The following is a 21,363-nucleotide window of genomic DNA, read 5'->3' on the forward strand; positions in this document are numbered from 1 at the left end:
CAGCCAACGTTTCCACATGGAAGAAATATATTTACGCGTAATTCGCGATAAACATCCCTAGAGAAAATTGAGAGAGACATCTATACTCTCATCTAGTGACAAATGAATCCAGTCCCTTAAATGTAACCTCTAACGAGTTGTTTGATGCAATTGTCGTTCCTAAGAATAGCGCGTGGTGATCGTCTTAACGTTCCGTGATAATTTACAAGATTCAAATATAAACTATGATGGTTGTTAATCAAAGGTTAAGTGCAACTACAATTAGCATTGCGAGAATTTCGAGAGAAACGCGTAATTACGAGTCGTTATGTTTCGTGTAATTTTATTCATCTCGACATAACCTCTAAGTGTCTTATCGAAGATGAATCGAAGAATAAAGGCATTAGTTAAGAAAATCTCCGAGGGATACGTGGATGATTGGTGGAACGATATAAAGAAAAAAATGAGAGAATAATAGCAAAAGTATCGGAAAAGTATATATTCAAAGACGCGTACGATTTTTAGCCGTCGGATCGAGCTCGTATCGAAAGAAAAATACGATGTCCAGAAGAAAATCTCGCGAATGAAGAAGAATGAAAGAATTCGATTTCGAAGAAAGTATTTCTGAAAACGTAAGTTACATACGGAATGTCTAACTTATTAATGTCTAACTTATCGTTAATCGTACGATTTTGCTCTATGCGAATGAATACATTTTCGTAATAAATTGAAACGGAAATAAGCGATCGATAAAAAGGATTCTACACTATCGATTGTTTTGTAAAGGATTCGATCTGTAATAATAATTTATAGTTAGAAAGAATCGGATTTATATAGGAATGGGAAATACCAGATTCGAAGATTTCCAATGAAAAAAATACGCGTAAATTATTATATATCCATTATTACCGAGAATCTTTATACTCTGAAAATCTTATTCGTGATCTAGCTGTATCGATAATTTTATCGTTAACAATGGAAAACAATGGCGTTGTATCGTTATATCCTTCTCAACGACGATTAATCTATCGACGACGAGAACAATTTTCCACGTTTAAACGCGAAATTTTCTAATCTAATCGCGAATAAACGAAAAAAGCAAAAATACAAGAAGGAAAATGGAAACGTTATCCGTCCATAACCTCTCTTTCTCCGTCAAAGAAAAAACACGTTCGCGAACTATTAACTCTCCCCGATGAAATTCACTGTTGGGTCGAAAAGAAATCGACAATAATGGGGTAATTACGGAAAAATTCTATTGGAGAATCGTCGGACGGCCATGTAAGAGGAGGCACGGCACCGTTTCGCCGACGAAAAGAATATTTATCGCGAAGGAACGAGCGAGTCGGTTTCAATGCATCGTTGCGCTAATAAGCGGAGGCATTTCGCGGCTAATAAATGAAAACAGAAACCGGCGGCCGTTTATTATACTTGCAAATTACCAATTATAGACCGCGCAAACTGCCACCCGATATTCTCTCCCTTCTGCGAGGGGAACACCCGCCGATTTTCCTCGACAAACCCATCGAGTTTCTCGTTCTCTTCCAGACCACTGACTGACTCGTCCTACCCACTCTTCTCGCTTCATTTTGCGCCGAGTAATTGAATTTTTTTTTCCTTTTTTCAATGTTCCACAGTTTTATATATATATATATATATTTTAAGTCGTAACAATTAATGGATTAACTTAGTTAACGCGCGCGTTCGCGACTCGCGTAATGGATAAAGTTTGAGTGAAACCACGGAGAAAAAAAACAATTTCGCAAAAACATGTAAATATTCCGTTTTTTTTTAAATACGTGATATACGGATTAACTCGATCGAGCGATTATTATGCGATACTTTTATTGAATTAAAAATATCGCGATAATGTATTCCTTTTTTTCTTCTTTTTTTTTTTTCTAGATACACGCTACGATGATAGCACAACTATCAGATCGATCGAGCTTTATGAATTTAATCGTTTCACGATCGAAACTTTCGATACTTTTGGACAAAAAGAAAATGAAAACTTCTCACTGTGGACCGTTTCTTTTCAATACTCCAAAAAAAGGATCGTGATTCATAAGAGGCCACGTTCCCAATCGATGTTCGTTCATTGCATGCGCATAGAGTTACCATACGTTTCTAAATACAGATCGCGCCTGAATATAAACTATCAACGGTTCCAATCGCCTAATTATCTCGCGAATCCTAAATATCTCAAAAGAGAGATATTTTATCTCCGATCTAGATTCGAATCTCGACGAAAAAGGAAAAATCTACCACGCGCCATCAAACCTGTTAAACGAACCTCGATACTGCGTCGAAATACGCACGTGAAATCGCAATCGAAGAACGATATCCATCCCCATCCCCGAAAGGGAGGCACGCAACACTTTCAGCCATTCCGAGTCGTCCGAGTGACGTCACCGGGCGATCGAACGACGTCCTTGGTCGAGTAATCGATGGAAAAAGAGCTTACACCTTAAGGTCAGGCCTTAGCCACGGCAATTTTTAGGTAAAGCCTCGTCTCTCCGGTACTGCGTACCTGACACTCCTCGGGCAACACGTCAATTTCAAGTTACGCGTCAATGGGTTTTCACCACGGTAGTCGTGCAAGAACAAAGGAAAATCCTCGGAGGGCCGGGGAAAACCCCCTGGCCGGCGGATAATATACCCCTGCGAATACCTGGACCGTCGGCGCCCGTCGATCTACTGCGCCTGTTTCACCGCGTCTCCGCCGTTTTCACGGAGGAGAACGAACCGTTATGCAACCAAGCGTAACCAACTTGTATTATTTCGCCGGTCGGGTTTCTAATTTCCCATGGAATATAATTCCTCCTCCTCCCCCCCCTCCCCCTCCCTCCACCCCCCCGGGTAATCCGATCGATCGGAAAAACTCGGCTCTCTCGAGGGATTCGAAGAAATCGAAAGGATTACGGGCGAGAAGTTTAAGATCTTCGAGCTAAGTTTAAGATCATCGCCATTTCCTCAGAAATCTGAATTGAACGAGGATATACGGAATATCGAAGATTCCTGCGTGTCGAGGATGAATAAGCGAGAGTGAATAAGCGAGAAATCGCGAATCATTTGTATAGGTGGGTTTTTTTGGGAATAAAAGAAAGATTCCATCGCGTTACGAGATCAAGGTTCGATTTTATTGGGGTGGAAGATAAACGGTGACCGTCGGCGCCATCTTTCCGTCCCACTCCAAAAAACGAATTTCTTCGACCTCTAAATAACGAGTCAACGACCTTTCCCAATGAAAAGGAACGGATTTTGGTTCGTGAGACACCTGACTCTGAATTTCCATTATTCCATTTTCTAACGCGAAGAAATATCTATCTCGTGGATTCGAGAGAGAGAGAGAGAGAGAGAAACGAATCCTACCTAAAAGACTAAGCTCGATAATCCTAACGAAACACTTCACTCTCTGCGAGAATCGGATTACCTTAATCTCACTTTTTTAAGATTGGATGTTAAAAAAATCCAATTGGAAGAAAATTTCTACTCGAACTTGGAAATATATCACGTCGCTTCGCATAAAAATTTCACTGTCTCTGACCGTTCGAAAATGTCTGCTCGAGGGGGGGAATTTTTGCATCACACTCGCGAACGAATGAATAACACTGCGCAAATAGTTTTAAACGGCGAATATATAAATATCGGTGTGTCGTTTAACGGCGGTCGTCCGTAATCGTAACGATCCAAAACACGCTTACCTTAAACTGTTATCAATCCCGATAAGTCGCCGCGCGACGTCTCGTCGCTCGAGGGCGAGTTTTCAAATATTCTTTCAATCACTAAGTTAGCACCAAGAAGACACTGCACTGTACACACACACAGCACATCGTGGCGTTCGGATGGTACCCGCGTAATATAATGAGTGGCTGGGCCCGTGTCTATCGCGCGCGTGGTACACCCGTGTCCTCTCTTGTCCGCGTGTCCGACAACAAACAGAGTCCGAGAGGCGTTGGACGTACGCGGCGAAAAAAAAAAAAAAAGAAACGGAAGAACGGGCGGAAAAGCGTGCCGGGAAGATTAGGCGAGAACTCTCTCTCTTTTCTTCGCTCGAAGAAACCGTCTCGAGATGGTTTAAAAGGTTTCGCGTGTCTCCGCGTTCCCCTGCTTTCCTTCTGGCCGTCTGTTTTTCTCTCGGTCGGCTGGTTGATCCGCGTCGAGGGTGGGGAGACGAAGAGGGAGAGAGAGAGAGAAAGAGAGAGAAAGATTTTTGGAAACACGCGCGTGCGCGCACGTAAACTCGAGTCGATGCGACTGTCGTGGCACCCGGCGCGGAACTAAGGCGAACGAAAACACCGGCCTCGACGTTCCCCTCGCGTTCACCGGCGTTCGTCAACGCTCGGCAAACATCGCCGCGCCTCGGCGCCGCTCGGCCACGCCCACCAACACCGGGCCAACCTACTAGCGGGCGTTTACTCGCACCCCACCATCCAACGAGACGAGAACGACCCAGCCGCGTTTCGTGTTGCTTCTCCTGTCAACACTGGCCCTCTCCCTTCTTTCTTACCGAACCCTGGCGACGCTCCTTTTTCCGCGATGCCGAGCCCCTTGTTTTTCGCTCCGAGATTTCTCTCTCTCTCTCTCTCTCTCTCTACTTTTTAGGGCCGCTTCTTTACACTCGAATCGAGCGTGAAAAGAGAATTCGGGGATTTCGGGTTAATGCGTTCGACAAACTCGCGATTAGAGTTCATGATTCGGGCTCGCCGCTCGTCGTTTATTTATTAACACGTTCGCGGTGAATACACGGCACGCGGCTTTTATTCGAGTTGCATTGCTCGGCCATTTCTCGCGCGTATATCGTCCGTCCCCACCACCGAATGGGGATGAAATTTGATCCTTAAACTCCGCGGAGCGTGTTGTAATGCGACACTTTGCATACGTTTCTTCTAAACGCTTCGATTTTTAATCCTTCTTCGTTAATTCTCTCTCTCTCTCGCGAAGATCAAATTTCGCCGAGCTCGGTACGAATTTAATTATTTGGCGAAATTAATCGGGAAATTTTCCAGCACCAGCCGGACTCGTTATCATCCGTACACGGGTGATAGAAACGAGTTCCCAGCCGAGGATCGATGGAATCGAACGAGAGGCCGGAGTTAAACGGAGCAAATTTTTGAGTCAGATTACGGCTCGATAGCGTTCGTTGAAAGCGTTCTATCGTGGCGGTGATCTTCGCGCGGGGCACGCGCCGTGCCCTCCCGTTTTCCTCGATCCGATCTAAATTTGGGTCGACCGATCGCGGAAGCCATCTCTTTCATTGCTACGCGTACACATAGACGCACGCCACACGCACACGCGTACGTGTACACCTGCTGCGTGGAGGGCACGCGCTCGCACACAATCGCGACGCAGTTGAACGATGAGATCAGCGCACTGATCCGACGGAATTATTCAACACCTCTCTGGCTAACGGCGGGATCTAGATAATATTCGCTCGCTCGATAAGCTCCATTTCACCGGGGTGGGGACGTTTTTACGCAACTCGGAGAGGATCTTAGAACCTTAGAAAGTCGAATCCCCGTGTGTCATTCCGTAACTCTTTTCGTAATTTCTCTCTTTCTTCCATCAAAATTTCTCGAGTCAAAATTCTTTTCGCCCTCCCGATCTTTTATTTTCGTTGTAATTAACTAAGATGCCTGTCCTCCTGTTCCTTTTTCTGTTTCTCTCCGTTTGAAATATGGACGAGGCGCATCGATACTCATCCGTTCGACCAAACCGTTGATAATTTCAAATGGGAGGAGGAGGAGGAGGAAGAGTGGTGGCAAAAACTCGTCGAGCCACCAGCGTTGAAGACTCGTGACGTACATAATATTTACAACGGGCAAATATTTATAAATTTCCCCCGCGTCCCATTGTAAAACGCTTTCCGCGTTACGTTAGACGCGGCGTTTATCGGGGATCTGCGCAAATTTGTCGTGCAAATATCCCGAGTCGCCCGGGGTTATTAATGTATTCAAAGCAGGCCCGGTGGGTAGCCGTGGTCTGTCTGATGGAACGATTTGGCAGCGTCGGGCCGCCAGTATCTGCCAATCGGTGGTGAGAACTGCATTAAATTCGCCCGGCAACATTGAATTTTCCATCTGGCGCCCGTTCCATCTGGATGGATAATTGCAATTGGCTCCGTGTCCGCCCCTTCGTCGATGAAACTTTACAAATTTCCCGAGTTAAAAATTTCAATATTCCAAGATCGAGTGGAGAGATCGGGTTAAATTGCAAGAAACGAGTAATTGTTGAAACGAGACGCTTCGAGTCGTATCGATGGGGCGGCGAGAATGATCAACAACGCACAGAGGTGCACGCGTTGCCGAATCTTGATCCTAGCCCTCCTATCTAGATGAGATACGGCGATTAAGATACAGGAAACCCCCACCTCCGAAATCCAAAGAGCAACCGACCGGCGTTACAAGTTGGCCCGGGCCGTCGATCCGATAGCGCCACTACTTTTCCGCCATTATCTCGATACATCCCGCCTCCCCGAGTATCGAGGAAACCAAGGATCGATCCCTCGCGATCGATATCGACGAATTCTCCGTCGAAAAGCGATTTTTCGATGGAGCGAGAGAGAGAGAGACAAAGGCGGAGAGCAAGGGGGAGGGGGGAGGAAGATGTGGCCGAGAAGGGTTGCCCGTGTCCGCCGCGGTTTCGATCCTTCCCGTGGCGGGAAGGACGCGTGTCTCTCGCTTTCACGGCGCTTGGAGTGGCGGAGGTGGAGGGGGAGGGGGAGGCAGGAGGTTGACGGGGCACGGTGGTGGGGGTAAAAGGGACGTGGACGGGTTGGCGGCGTTGCCGGGTCGCCGGGCGGCTGGGTGAGTACCGACGAGGAGAGTACAACCGAACAATCTGTAGAAGCTTGTTCGGGACGAGAGAAGTCCGTAGATCAGCCAATCAGATAGGCATGCCCCCCCTCTCGCCCATTGTCACAAAATGGCGGCCCTAAATCAGCCTGACTCCGCCTATCGCGGCCCCCACCCTCCGGCGCCTCTAGCGCCGCGTCATGAAAAACTCCGCCTATCGATTCATTTTTACCGCTCTTGTTTCCCCTCTCTCCGACCCCACCTCCCTTCCCTCCCTCGCCCTCCCCTGTCCCTCTCGCAGCACTCGTCTCGAGACCACTTCTCCCTCTGCATCTCTCCTCCTGACGTGCGTGGGGGGGAGGGAAAGGGGAGGCTATGCATCTCCAATTTCTCCACCGCCGCTACCGCTGCTATTACTTTGCTATCTTCTTCGAAAAATCGATGTACAAGGGGCAAAGTAATGGCAAAGAGTTCTCGTAGGTTCTCGTGTAGAGGATAATCGGGATGAGTCATTCGGGACAAGCACGACGTCGGTCGGCCCGCGTTGTTCCAAGTTTTCACTTTCTCTATTCTCTAAATTGCCTCACCCTTTCTCCCTCCGTTAATCACCTTAAAGTGCCGTGCTCGCCTATTTCCGATTTTCCGAAGCTAGGGGCCAGCCTACCGCTCAACCGCTCCGTTATTCGTCCCACGTACCACCTTCATCCGGAATAATAAATCGGCGTCGATATCTCGCAAGACTCACGTACCCTCCCAACACCCGCCGTGATCTACGACCATTCTTCCAACTTTATCCCGAGGCTAGGCGGAATAAAAATCGTGGAAATTGTACGAGCACGGGATCGATGAGGATAATATCCACGCGTAACAAGATCCAAGCGTTTGAGAACCAAAATGCCCTCGACTCGTAGAAATTATGTTTCATCCAATAATTCGTCGGATTCGAACTCGCTCTTACTATTTGCTGCGACGATCGAAGAAATTGGACGAGCTAGCTAATCGGAAAGGAGGTTTCCTCGGGCGGAAATACCAACATTTCCGATAAATGCGCGATAATTTTCTGTCTCTCTGACCTTAAGGTTGATCGTTGGTCGGCCATTTATCGCGCTACTTGCACTTTCACCGACCCACCCCCGTGTTTATCCAGATTAGCGAGGAATAAGCGGGGCGCGAAATAATCCCTGCCCCTCCCCTCGGTCGGCCGGACCTCATTATCGTTAAATGTGTTCCGAAACTCGTTCGAATAAAGCTCGGTCGAATTATTTGTCGGGCCGCGAGAGTTCGTTTTCGCTGTGGCTCGCGGCCCACGATTAAATCGGCCGGCTCTCTCTAAACGATCACGCTCTATTGACTGCTGTTGCTCCTGCAATCGTTATACCGATGCACTTGGAATAATTTCGCCCAACGGAACGAAATTCACTCGAAAATTGTACGTACATGCACTCTGTGGACTAATCGGGTCTTTTCATCCTGGTTGCTTGATCGATGACCCAATATTTTTCTTTTCTTTTTTTTTTGTAATTTGCTCGAAAATTGGAACAATAATTGGATAGAATTTTTAATTTTTTTTTGTAATTCGCTTTTGCAAGAATTTTGGAAGAATTTTTGCAGATTGCTGTTCACATTATCGAACGTTTTCTCTCTCTTTTTTTTTTTTTTTTTTGAGGAAGTTAAGGAAGGTTGTTCGATGGAAAAGATAATTTCGCGATTCCGTCTAGTTCTCGGTGAATCATCGGTTCTGTTTTAATTTTTCCAGGAAAATTCTTGAGCGAATTTTCATTTGGAGGAATTTATGAGTTAGTCACGTGTCGATAATTCCCATCCTCTCCCCCCTCTGACTCTTATATAAATCGAATTTTTATTTATTTTATAATTAAAGAGCATTGTTTCGAGATAGACGTAATTTTTCGTTACGCGGCTAATCATCGTTGGAATAACCAAGCCTATAATATTTTAACTAATTAGTTTAATGGCGTGTACACACCCTAATTCGACTTGATTGAAAAAAAGAAGAAAGAAAATGGAAAAGAAGAAGAAACAAAGCGTAAGTTTAATTTTCATTTAAGGAATTAGCGTTTAGTTACGGTCTGGGGAACAGATACGATCTAATCTAAAAAGATTAGAAACATATAGATAGATACCCGGTTACCTCGGTAATCGAGCAAAGAGAGAAGTGGTTTCTAATTTGTATTCAATTTGTGCAAATTTCAAATTGCGACACGAATAAAAATTCCCCCTTAAAATCCTTAAAGATAAAGTACGACGAGTAGGAAATTTTTGGAAAGGAATTTCGTTTTTATTAAATCATCGATAAAAATCATCGAAGATGGGAGAAGATTCTCCCGTTAATGAACTATTCAAGCAAGAACAAGACCAAGAATCCAGCCATAAAGGAAACCACGGAGGATTCCAATGGGATTCTCGTTTGTCCGAGAATTCAGGTAAAAAGAAGACGTGAAGAAGAATTTTCCATTTATTCCGCCATTTGTTTCCGTTCCGACCTTGCCAGCCAATTTCTTATCTGCGCTAAAAGTATGATGAGAGAAGCTTTCAATGGCTAATTTGGGGAAACGTCGTTTCTACGGGTCGAAGAATTTCACGTATTAATAACGACCTGTACCCTAATCGGCCCCGATGATTCACCAACTCTCTCCATTAACCCTCCCCCCTCCTCCTCATTAGCCTGTGCGTCCAACCACCGTTTTCCAAAACCGACACTTGAGATTTTCCAAGATTAGTTTTTATACATGACACAGTTACGGATAAAATACCCTTTCGAGCAAGGAAGATCTTTGAACCGTGCTTAAATGGCTTTAAACGATGATTTTTACAATAGTCTTGGGTAATAGTTTCAAATTGATTCAACCGTTCGAATATTCCTTTAATTCTTAGCGTTTAAAAAGGTGGAAGAAATGTTGATGCGTTTTTAAGGAAAATGGGTTCGGTGAATTATCAATACTCTTTTAAGTCAACGATTTTTGAACGCTCTAATTGTAATATTTTTAAATTAATACACCAAGTTTCGAGTATTCCTTTAATTTTTAGTGGAAAGTTTAAAGGATAGCTTGTTCATTTTCAGAAATAAAAAAGAAAAAGAGGATACCTCGCTTCAAATTTCGATAATTCTTTCAAGTGCAAAGATCTTTAAACACTCGTTTTAACTCGCGTCTTATTGGAAAAAAACGAATGGGTGATTAATTTAAGAGTCTATGAAAAAGAAATTCGAAGGTCAATTCGAAGGTAAGAATGTAAGAATCGTTTAAAAGTAAATTTGAAACGCATCGTCAGTTTACAACCGGATCAAACGTTTGATATCGGTTTGGGGGATTAAACGCGCGTGGACTTATTTAGAGAAAAGTGTATATTTGAATGGTTAATTTAGATGCCTTTGAAAAAATTAAAGCAATATTCGAATATTAGTTTGAAAGTAGATATTTAATAATTCGAGTAGTTAAATGTATCAATTTGAAAGTAAGATTATTCAAAAATCGTAGATTCGTTTAAAAATATTTCAAAAATATTTGAAAATCGTTTTCGGATCACTCGTTACTTTCCAATCAACGTTTGATATCGGTTTGAAGGATTCAACGCGGACTTATTTGGAGAAAAGTGTACATTTGAATCGATGGTTGAAGCTTTTGAAAAAATTAAAGGAATATTCGAATATTGGTGTATTATATAAAATAAAAAATCGCAGATTCGTTTAAAAATGATTTTAAAAGTGATTTTAGAAAAAAAATGAACATTTGAATCGATTTGAATTAATTTAAAAGCCTTTGGAAAAGGAATATTCGAATATTGATGTATTAGTTTGAAAATAGATATTTAACAATTCGAAAGTAAAAAGAAGAAACGTAAAAATCGTTTTCGGATTCGTTTGAAAAGTATTTAAAGTTTAAAAGTTGTTGAAGTTAAAAGTATTTAAATAGGACGAGTGTTTAAAGATTTTCACTCGAAACGTGTCGTTACCCTCCAACCAGACCAAACGTTTGAGATCGGATTAAACGCGCTTTAAAAAAAACGAGTCGACGATTAATTTAGAATTTAGAATGAAAAAATTAAAGAAATAAAACACTCGCTCTATTTAAATATTTCTAAACGATTCTTACTTTCCAATTGATCTTCGAATATCTTTTTCATAGACTTTTAAATTAATCGTCGATTTCTTTCCAAGTAAGATTAATCCACTCCTTCAAACCGATCTCAAACGTATGATCCGAATTCGTTTCAAATAAAAGATCTCTTAAACATTCGCTCTATTTAAATATTTCTAAACGATTCTTACTTTCCAATTGATCTTCGAATATTTTTATCATAGACTTTTAAATTAATCGTCGATTTCTTTCCAAGTAAGATTAATCCACTCCTTCAAACCGATCTCAAACGTGTAATCCGAATTCGTTTCAAATAAAAGATCTCTTAAACACTCGCTCTATTTAAATATTTTTAAACGAATCTATGATTCTTATTTTCGAATTGATTTTCCAATTTCTTTATCATACACTTTTAAATTAATCATCGATTCGTTTTTTCCAAGTAAGACGCGTTTAAACCGATGTCAAACGTTGCAAAGTGATCGAATTCGTCTCGAATAAAAGATCTTCGAACATTCGTCCCATTTAAATATTTCTAAACGATTCTTACTTTCCAACTTCTTTTTCATAGACTTTTACATTAATCATCGATTCGTTTTTTCCAAGTGAGACGCGTTTAATCCAGTTTCAAGCGATCCGAATACGATGCGTACGAGCCGACGATAGAAGTTTGAACAAACTTGCTGGGTGGGAGAAAGAGGAAGAGAAGTTTGGTCGCGAGATACGCGGGGAAGAAAAGTTATTATCGGCGGGAATTCGACTTGTGGGAGCCCGGCAAGAAAAAGAAGTCTTGCTATCTGAAAGGGGACCCAGAAGAGAGACCTCCCTCCCTCTCTTCCACGCCCCCCGTTTCGTACCAACGCTTTTTCCCCTCCGCGAACTCGCGCCAGCAGTTACTTACTTTACCTTCAACCTCCTCCAAACGTTACTCACTCGCTCACTATCCCACTTATCGACCTCCTCTCCTCCCCACTCACTCCTTTTCTCCAAAAATCCACCCTCGCTTGCATTTGTTTTCGAAATTTCTCTCGACTCGAGAGAAAGTGCCAGAGAGGGAAAGAACATCTATTGAGACTACTTCACGTTTAGGCAGAGAGAGAGAGAGAGGAAATGTCTTGAGAATGCCTCCTGAAGAATATATATATTGAGATTTTTGAGACCTTGTTCCTCGAATTGTACATTTCTCCGGAGAAAGAGGGGATTATTATAAGAAGTGATATCTTCGAATTCGTTTCAAGTTCGATTCCTCGAAAAGATGTGCTGCAGGAGGAAAGAAGATCGTGTCTCTCCTCACCGATTTATTCGATTTATATTCGAAAAGGAACCGTCTCGAGGATCGTTCCTTCCTCGACTCGATGAAGGATAAAAGTCTGTCGCAAGTTTGATTTCTCTCGCTTATAACAGACGTAAAGATTCGCATTTCGAGAATTCCATCCCCGAGCAAAGGATATCATTCGCAGAGGAATTCTTCTTCTCTGGAAGAAGCCGCACTGCAGTCTGGATAAACAAACAATGGCGGGCGAGGGAAGGAAGATATCGGTGGTGGATCCCCCCTGGAGAAAGGGACGACGAGAAAAAGGAAAAGCAACCCTGCTTTCCTCCTCCTCTCTCTCTCTCTCCCTCCTTACCCTCGGCTCCCTTAATTTACGACGTTTACTTTTCGAGGGCCCAGCTCGACTTTTCTACATTATGCAACCTGGACTCGTAAAAGACACGGACACCTTACCCTGACCACGAGATCCAACGATCCTCGTTAGAAGGACATCGATACCTCCTTAAAGGGCATACAACTGCGGCAGGTAACAGAAGGGAAGGGGAGGAAGAAGAGGAGGAGGAGGAGGAAGACGAAGAAGAAGAGGAACCCTTTTTGTTTTTCGCGGTGTCTTTCGAAAAGAGTTCTTCTTTTTTTCTTCCTTTTTTTCCCCTCCAAGGATGGAAAATCCTGATTTAAGACCGTCTAACAGTGTCGGCATTTTGTTTCACGATTTTAAACGGGATGATGCGAAACCGTGTTGCTTTGCGTAACGAATGGGGGGAGGGGAGACTCTTCTTCGAACCGAGAAACTTCTTTCCAGTGAAAACACTTTGTGAATAAGGCTGAATTAAACGCTGTTTTCTCTTTTTTCTCTCTCTCTCTCTCTCGTCGAATTCAAATTCGATTCACGTATTTCAAGAAGCATACGATCTTTCTCTCTCAGGAAATCTCAATCACATCCCTAATCACATCCTCAACGTTATATTAATTTCGATGATATGACTGGACATGTCGAAAGAGAATCAGTCAGTTATTCTTATCTCGATGATTAAATCCGTTACTTTAAACTACTTTAAATTTTCCTTTTCCATTTTCGATGCATGTACACAAATTTTCGTCGAGTTGATCTCTGCAAAATTAAGGTAGCACTGGGTTAAGGGGGAAAAAAATGGAGGGAGGATATCTCATCCATCCCTTGTTCCCACCAAGTGTAGTTAGCCAGTTGCGGAACGCGAGTAAATCTCAGGGCGAGGGAGGGGGTTGGTTAATTAAAGAGGACAAAATTGGCCGTTTTCTCCCTTCCCCCCTCGTCCCCTGAGCCATCGATTTCAACTTACAGCTCCAACGCAAACTTTAAAACGCCTCCTCGCGCGAGTTGCCGGCAGATTTACCGGCAAACAGAGAACAAAAGAGGAATTTCTTTGCTCCACGAGATAATGCACCCTTTCTTTAACCCCCTCGCAATTAAATCGCGAGATCCCTCCCCCCATTTCTCGAGGTGAAAACTATATATATATATATATAGATCACGATCGCCTCGATAATCGGCAAGATAAGAAGAGAGGAGGGGAGATATCGCTCTCCTCGCGGCAAAAATCGAATTTCTGCGGAGTCACGGGAGCCAGTTTGGATTCCACTGGTCGATCCACTTTTCAGAAACGAGTTTTCGTTCTATTCGGATCTTACGACTTTTACTTTGCAAAGACATCGCAAGATTCTCTTCCGTTCTTCTCTGAAACTTCTTTTCTCACTTTTGAATAATTAGATAGACTGAGATTAGGTTAGATCATTCCTCGTCGTGCGATTTTTGAAAAATGCGAACGACGTGGGAGAAGAAGAATTTAGCCGAGAAAAGAAAAAGGAAAAGAAAACGCGTGGAGCGGTGTCGAATTTTTTTTCTGGAATTTCTTGAGATGGTATCTGCTCGAAGGAAGCCACGAAAATCCTGGAAGAAGAGGGAAGTGCACTTTGTGAAAAGTTTCTCTCTTGCCCATTGTCGATGGTGGACAAAGGGGAGGCACGAACAGTTACGATTTGTACGCAAACAGATCGGCGAGCCTCTTTGTCCCATTGATTCGATCGATCGCCGATCGAATCGAGGGGCTTCTTCGTTTGGAGAAGAACGAGAGAGAGAGAGAGAGAGAGGGAGGAACGGTTTGGTTCGAGAGTTGTCACGGAGGAGATTCGAAGGCGCAGGTGAGGCGAGGTGCATCCTGGTCGGTGCATTAGCGTAATCACAGAGAGAGACCCGATACGAGGGGGCCGTCCTCCACTTTTTCCATCGTGCAACACGTTCCTGACACGCGTCTACGCGTTACCACCTTCCTTTCTCTGCATCCTCTTTTTCCTTCTTCCGATCCAACGCTATTCTCTTTGATCAAAGCTCCGTTTCCGAGATAAACGAGAATTTTGATACGACATCTCTTAATACGTTTCTTAATAGAAGAGCTAGTTGTGCTCTTACGCGATTCTTTTATCCACACTTTTCTATCGGCCAAGATTTTCCAGATAATCGAGGATTTTTAGAATTTTCGTACATACGTTTCTTGATAGGTTTCAGAACACCTATTTTGTATTTGAGGCCATTTTGCGTAGAATCATACTCGATTCTTACATAGATGGTTAATACGTGATTTTCTATTGATTAGAATTTTTCGAGAATTTTTAGAATTTTCATGCATACACTTCTTGATAGGTTTCAGAACACCTATTTTATATTTGACGCCCTTTTGCATAAATACACATTTTTCTATCGACCAAGATTTTTCAGATAACCGAGAATTTTTAGAATTTTCGTACATACGTTTCTCGATAGGTTTCAGAACACCTATTTTATATTTGACGCCCTTTTGCATAGAATTATACTCGATTCTTACATAGATGGTTAATACGTAATTTTCTATTGGTTAGAATTTTTGATGTATACATTTTTAATAGGTTTCAGAACACTTATTTTATATTTAACGAGCTTTTGCATAACAGAATTATACTCGATTCTTACATAAATGGTTAATACATGATTTTCTATTGGTTAGATTTTTAGAATTTTGATATATACATTTTTTAATAGATTTCAGAACACCTATTTAACGAGCTTTTGTATAAATACACATTTTTCTATCGACCAAGATTTTTCAGATAACCGAGAATTTTTAGAATTTTCGTACATACGTTTCTCGATAGGTTTCAGAACACCTATTTTATATTTGACGCCCTTTTGCATAGAATTATACTCGATTCTTACATAGATTTTTAGAATTTTGATATATACATTTTTTAGTAGGTTTCAGAACACCTATTTTATATTTAACGAGCTTTTGCATAAATACACATTTTTCTATCGGCCAAGATTTTCCAGATAACCGAGGATTTTTAGAATTTGATTTGACATACATTTCTTGATAGGTTTCAGAATACCCGTTTTATATTTAACGCGCTTTTGCATAAATACACGATTCTTATGTCCACATTTTTCTATCCAAGATTTTCCAGATAACCGAGGATTTTTAGAATTTTCATGCATACATTTCTTGATAGGTTTCAGAACACCTATTTTATACTTAACGAGCTTTTGCATAAATACACATTTTTCTATCGGCCAAGATTTTCCAGATAACCGAGGATTTTTAGAATTTTCACGCATACATTTCTTGATAGCTTTCAGAACACACTATTTTATATTTGACGCCCACTTATACACGATTCCTATATCCACATTTTTCTATCACTTTATTTCCCGTCTCAAGATTTTCAATTCAGCAACGAAGAGTTCATTATCGAAAAACGAATAAAACGATAAATTTCGAGTCTCGAGATGAGAACTTCCTCTCTCTCTCTCTCTCTCTCTGTGCAAAAATTTTCCCCAAAATGTAAGGAAGGATATTCGAGCGGAACGGGAAAGCGCTCGAGCGAGAAGCTGGCGAGAACAGCTGCGCGGCATCGCGTCCTCGTTGCAGCGTGAGGCGGCGCAAAAAGAGGCGCAGAAACGGGGAAACGCGGAGAAACTGCTTAAAGCCGTCCTGGCTAGAGGATCTCGAAAAGGGCAAAACATAAAGCACGCGCACCGTTCTACAATATGTTCCATCCTCGCGGACCACTCTCCCTCTCTCTCTCTCTCTCTCTCGTCCCTCGTTCTCTTGGAAGAAACACAAAGCCAGGGCCGGAGTTATCTTGATGAACCCTAAGTACTACAAGACCTATTTGGAGGAGAGATAGGCCCGGCTCGCTAAGGAGGGAGGGTGGTGGCACGAAGGAAAGGCGAAGGTAAGAAGGAAGGGGGAGGGCAGCGTCCACCTTGGAAAAGAGATCTTTCACGGTTGTCGATGCCACGATGATAAGGGGGACGGCATTCTCCATTGCTACTCTTTTTACTACCACTTCTTCTCAGGACCCCCTCCTGTATACGTATATATATATGTGTGTGTATATATATCGCTTCTGTGCCATTTTGCCGTGTTGGAAAATCGGCTCGTCGACGAACTCTGTGAAAAATCGCGAAAATTGGAGATTGATTAATCATGGGACATCTCTTGGACTTGCATAAGAAACAAATGGAAACAAATTTCCCTTCGAAAGAGGTATCTTTGTCGTCACGAATAGGGAAAGGAATTTTTGAAAACTTGGATCAACTTGGCGGCCGTGGACAAAAATCGTGAGTCGTTTCGAGAGGCACTTCCAAGGAGGTAGGTTGGAAGGAGGAGGGGCTAGCTAATCCCGTTACTGCAAGTTATACACCACCTCTCCCTCGAGGCCTCCTTGTCCCCGGCGATTTGGACGACGACACGATAGTCGAGGAGTAATTAACGATCCAATAGGTTTAAGCCGAGCCCGTGAACGGGGAGGCAGGGCAAATTACGGCGAGCACTCGTTGTCATTCGTCGTGTTGTGTATGTTCGGGAAGAAATTTGGGTTTTCGAGGGGCCACGCGTTCGCATAAATCATCCGTGGTAATTTTCAAAGCGTGGCAATTTCACGAGGTAATTGAAAGGTGATTTAAAGGCGAGCTCGAGTCGATATCTTCACGTTTTCAATGGGGAAAGTTTAAACCGAGCCGGTCTTCAAGGCCGTCGTCGATTTATTAAGCACATTTTCCATTCATCGATGGAATATACTTCGCGCTCTATTGTCGTTGTGATGCGTTTCGAGCATTTTCTTTTTATCGTTTTACAAATTTATCGTCATTATTGTTCGAGGGTCGTTGTTTTTCGCCGGCCCTTTTGTTATTCGGAGGGAAGATGTGTATCGTGGAGGCGTGGAGTTGACGAGCGAATTTTGGAAACGGACTTGGTTGGAAATTTGGCCGAGGCGCCAGGGAAATCGGGTCAGGAAGAAAATGGAAGGGCGACGTCACGCGTTAACTCGGCACCGATTCGTCGCGCTAATGTCTTTTCCCTTTCAGATTTCACCGCAACGGTCGCCGATTTCAAACGAGAATTGCGGCAACGAGGTTCGTGTACTAAGAGCATTTACACCGACTTCGCGCGTGGGACTAGACAAGAGACAAGATCGTCACGAATTTCGAACGAAGATCGTAACGAGCTTCGTAATTGGAGAAAAAGAGTGTTGGCCAAAGGCTCCCCTATCCGGGGTTCGCATCCACGGAATTCTATCAGATATCTGATATACGTTCGTATAAAATTTTCTTTTTATTTCTATTGATTTCGTCAACGAGAAGTTTCGTCCCACAATTTTTCAGAAATTTCATCAATCATCGAGGAATCGAGGAAGAGGCTTGATTCTCTTGAGCCAAAGACTCAAAGTCTTCCCCTTATTCGGGGTTCGCATCCACGGAATTCTACGAAATGTGCACGCGTTCATACGAAATTTTCTACTTTTTATTTTTTATTTCCTAGAATCTCTCTTCCATATTCTCCGAAATCTAATAAACGAAGCTTTATCGATCAAAATAATCAATCCACTTCTTCCCAAACGCGAGTTACGTTATTGAATAAAATTGCTGGAATAGAGAAATTATTCCAACGCTCTGAGAAATCGGAGAAGAAACCAATTTGAAAATAAAAATTAAAACGCGCTCCTATATATACCCTCTCTTATATTACTTTGTTCTCGATTAAAATCGAAATAGCAGTTTCTCTCCTAAAAAGAATCCCAGAAAAAAGTAAAAACCTACTCCAGTTACAAGCGCAGGGATCAAAGAAAGATTAAAAAAAAGATGGCGGGGTGTCAATCTCGGTGAACGGTTGGAAGGAGAGGAGGGGGTGAGGATCGATCGATATCTTATCGGTGCGAGATAACCGGTTTCCTCGTGAGAAACCGGTAGAAAATGAATACGATAAGCGCAGCGATGGACGGGGCTTTGACGTTCGTATCCGAAGGAGATCGGAAAACGGGCCGGCCGGCCACTTATCCGCTGCTCTGGCCCCGGCCAGATAAACCCGCCGCGCGGTTTTACACGGTGTCGGGGCGTGTCGAAGATACAGCCAGGGGTGAGGGGGTTGGCTCGTTTGTTCGAAATTGAAGTTTATCGATGCGCCTGTTGTCCGTCGCCCCTTATCTCTCCGAGGCGTGGCCGATGCTCCGGCCTTTTACGCCACCAGGAAACACGTGTAATCTCGCCAATTCCAAAGGCTTTTCCTATTCGATCACTTTTCTTTTCCACCGTTTCGACGCGGTGAAAGGGAACGATGATTGCATTCGTTTCGAAGGGATCGGGGGAATATTTGAAGGATAAAGGTATTTTTTCGGATATTGAATCAAGTATCAAGTTGAACGAGGCAACGAAAGAGGATACGATAAATATAGGCGATGAAGATATGAGGGGGGCTGCTCGCGAAACTTTTATTGATTTTTATGCAAATTTACGGTTTCGAGGGGGGAGAGGGACGTTCGAGGGGGAAAGTGTTGGAGGGTGAAAGGTCAGGGCGCATTGTGAGGCGAGGCGCCAGGTCCCTTCTTAACCTTCCAAACACCGCCTCTCCCATTCCTCGGCTCCCTTTTCTTCTCTCTTCTTCCCGTGAAAAGCTCGGCGGCTTCGTCTTACGCCGCAAAACTTCTTCTTTTCAGCCGGCGCGCATGTCGTTCACCACGTGTCTTCGTACCGTACATATTCCACGACCCTTTTGTGGGAGCAGCACAATATGTGACGTGACTCGACATAATTTCGATCGCTGGTTTTTTCCTTTCTCTCCCAGAATCAACCCTTTCCTCTCCTCTTTTCAAGTCCTTCGCCACGGTTATTACTTTCGAGATTATTGTACGAAAGAGAATGAATAAACGACGCACACTTGTTTACTTTTTCCGGAAATTTTCCAACACGAAAAGCGTCCCTTATTACGTCGAGTGAAATATTACGGAGCCTTTATGGGGGCTTTCGCTTTTAAGAATATTTCCAATTGTTGCACAAAATTGTAGATAGGAAAGGATTAAGTCGTGTTTAAGCTTTGTCGTTTGTTAGTCTCGGCTCGTAATTTCATTCAATAAAATCGGTTTTAAAATCGAATTTTTTGAACCGTTAATCATTCGATTGAAAGAAGCGACTGTTGCAAATAAAATCGTTCGATTCAATCTGCCTTTTACTTGGCTAGAATTGCTAAGAATTATGGGAAGAAAACGTCGCCGCGTATAAATTTTTAAGATGGGCACGAAATTTTTACCCCGATTGGTAAGAAATTTGGACGATAACGGTTTTTATTTTAAAACGTGGTTTCGAAACAATATCCTTCCTCTTCCAAATGATATTCCTCCGCGTGTTTACCTGACCCCTGTCACCGAGCTGCCACGACGAGGAAAATTCCAGAAGAGCTGGACAATTCGAGGGGTGACCCAATTTCGCATTACCGATATTTACCGATCACAGCAGGGGTGGGTTGGCAAGGTGCACTGACTGAACCCTCGGCAAGGCACTTTGCTTACCTGGATCCGTGCGCTCAACAAGAATTGGAAGCAACGGAGGGAATATTCTCCAATTTTTAAGTCTATCTTTAAGATCCTCCCAGTAACGGATTTCAAGTAATTCGCGTTGGACCGAATGTTCTTCGAATCATCGCGAAATTTATGTTAATTAATAGGCAATATTAATATTTACGACGACTCGTCGTTTAAAACGTGACAATCGGGAATAAAAGCAACCTCGTTTTCAACTTTGTTGAAACTCTCTCGAATTGTTTCACCCTTTCGTTTCTAAGCTTACCTTTTGCCCAAAGTTCCGACTTGGAAAATGTTGAAACTAATAAATCTTCGTAACGAATTAAAGAACGGAAGGAAGGGAAAGAAAATTACACCATGCCAAATAAATGGAACGAAAGAGGGGATTTTTCGGAACAACTTGCACGAATAATTCGCCTAAAGTTAAGGAGGGGGGAGGGTGGACTCGTTAATGGAAAAGAAAAAAAGGATGGACGAATAAATCGTGAGAGGGGGTGGCCTCCCTTCCTTCTCACGACGCTTTTTACGTTTCTACGTTTCTCGCCCGTCCATAAATCACCCACGGCCGACCATAAAATCGTGGTATTCGCGCCGACTGGGCAGCGGTGCTCTCGTCCACGGGACGAGTCTGTCCTGGGGGAGGGGAGGGGAGCGCAGGCAGGGTGCCACGCAGGAGACGCAAGGACAATGGGGCGTAAGACGTTGCGACATTTCGGGGAGAGGAGATCCTCCAGCCTTGCTCGAGTTCGAGTCCGAGGGATTTTCCTTGATTTTAGGTTAAATTGTTCATCCTCTTCAGATTAAGAGAATTTCTTTATTTTCGAGCCAATTATTTTCGAGTCGTTTCCTAGAGTTGTCCAAATTCTTGAGGATTCTTTATCCGGCGATTGAAAAGAATTTCGTGCCAATTGTTCTTAAATGCTTTTTCCTAAAGTCGGGCGAAGGGAAGATTATTCTTAAATTTTTCGCTAAAATTCTCCAAAGGGAGTATTGTAATATTTTTTTAAAGTTGTTGTAACTTTTTCAACAACCATCTCCTCCTTCGATTCTGCCGATTATTCTTAAATTTCTTCCCAAAGGCTGCTCGAAAGACAGAGAGCATATTCAATCCTCGAAAAAAGGTAGATAAAGAATATCACGATGTTCTCGCGAAAAATCCTTCGAAATTTCCTTGTAATACATTTTTAATACAATTTTCTTGTAAATATTCTCGTCCCAAATTTGCAGAGCTCGCATACAACGTTGAATACCCATTTTCGAAAAATTGAAAAATGGAGGGAAGGGAAATCTGGAGGTTGAAAAAGGAGGTTGACCGCATCAGGGAAAAGGCTATATTGTCATAATTGATCTCCAAGGT

The 21,363-nt window shown here is 43.0% G+C and overlaps 1 protein-coding gene and 1 long non-coding RNA gene across 6 annotated transcripts in view; one reads left to right on the forward strand and one right to left on the reverse strand.

The window, feature by feature from the left end:
• LOC108003869 (GATA-binding factor C) overlaps window positions 1–4,320 on the reverse strand; it is a 75,892-nt gene extending 71,572 nt beyond the window's left edge. The window contains exon 1 of one of the 4 annotated variants that reach the window (XM_062078591.1): window positions 3,684–4,320. The gene's annotated coding sequence lies outside the window, so the exon portion shown is untranslated. Of the gene's footprint in view, window positions 1–2,509; window positions 2,713–3,683 lie in introns of those variants that run through there. The other 3 variants (XM_062078590.1, XM_062078586.1, XM_062078588.1) reach the window with 3 other exon arrangements.
• On the forward strand, window positions 166–18,028 carry LOC133666588 (uncharacterized). 2 transcript variants are annotated; one of them, XR_009830923.1, is made up of 3 exons: window positions 166–611; window positions 17,521–17,747; window positions 17,818–18,028. It is a non-coding gene; the product is annotated as an uncharacterized LOC133666588 (long non-coding RNA). The 2 variants fall into 2 exon arrangements; XR_009830924.1 differs by lacking the exon at window positions 166–611 and adding an exon at window positions 16,772–17,098.
• The last annotated feature ends 3,335 nt before the right edge of the window (window positions 18,029–21,363 follow it).

Source organism: Apis cerana, linkage group LG8 (genome assembly GCF_029169275.1).
Source record: "Apis cerana isolate GH-2021 linkage group LG8, AcerK_1.0, whole genome shotgun sequence".
Classification (NCBI taxonomy): Eukaryota; Metazoa; Arthropoda; class Insecta; order Hymenoptera; family Apidae; genus Apis; species Apis cerana.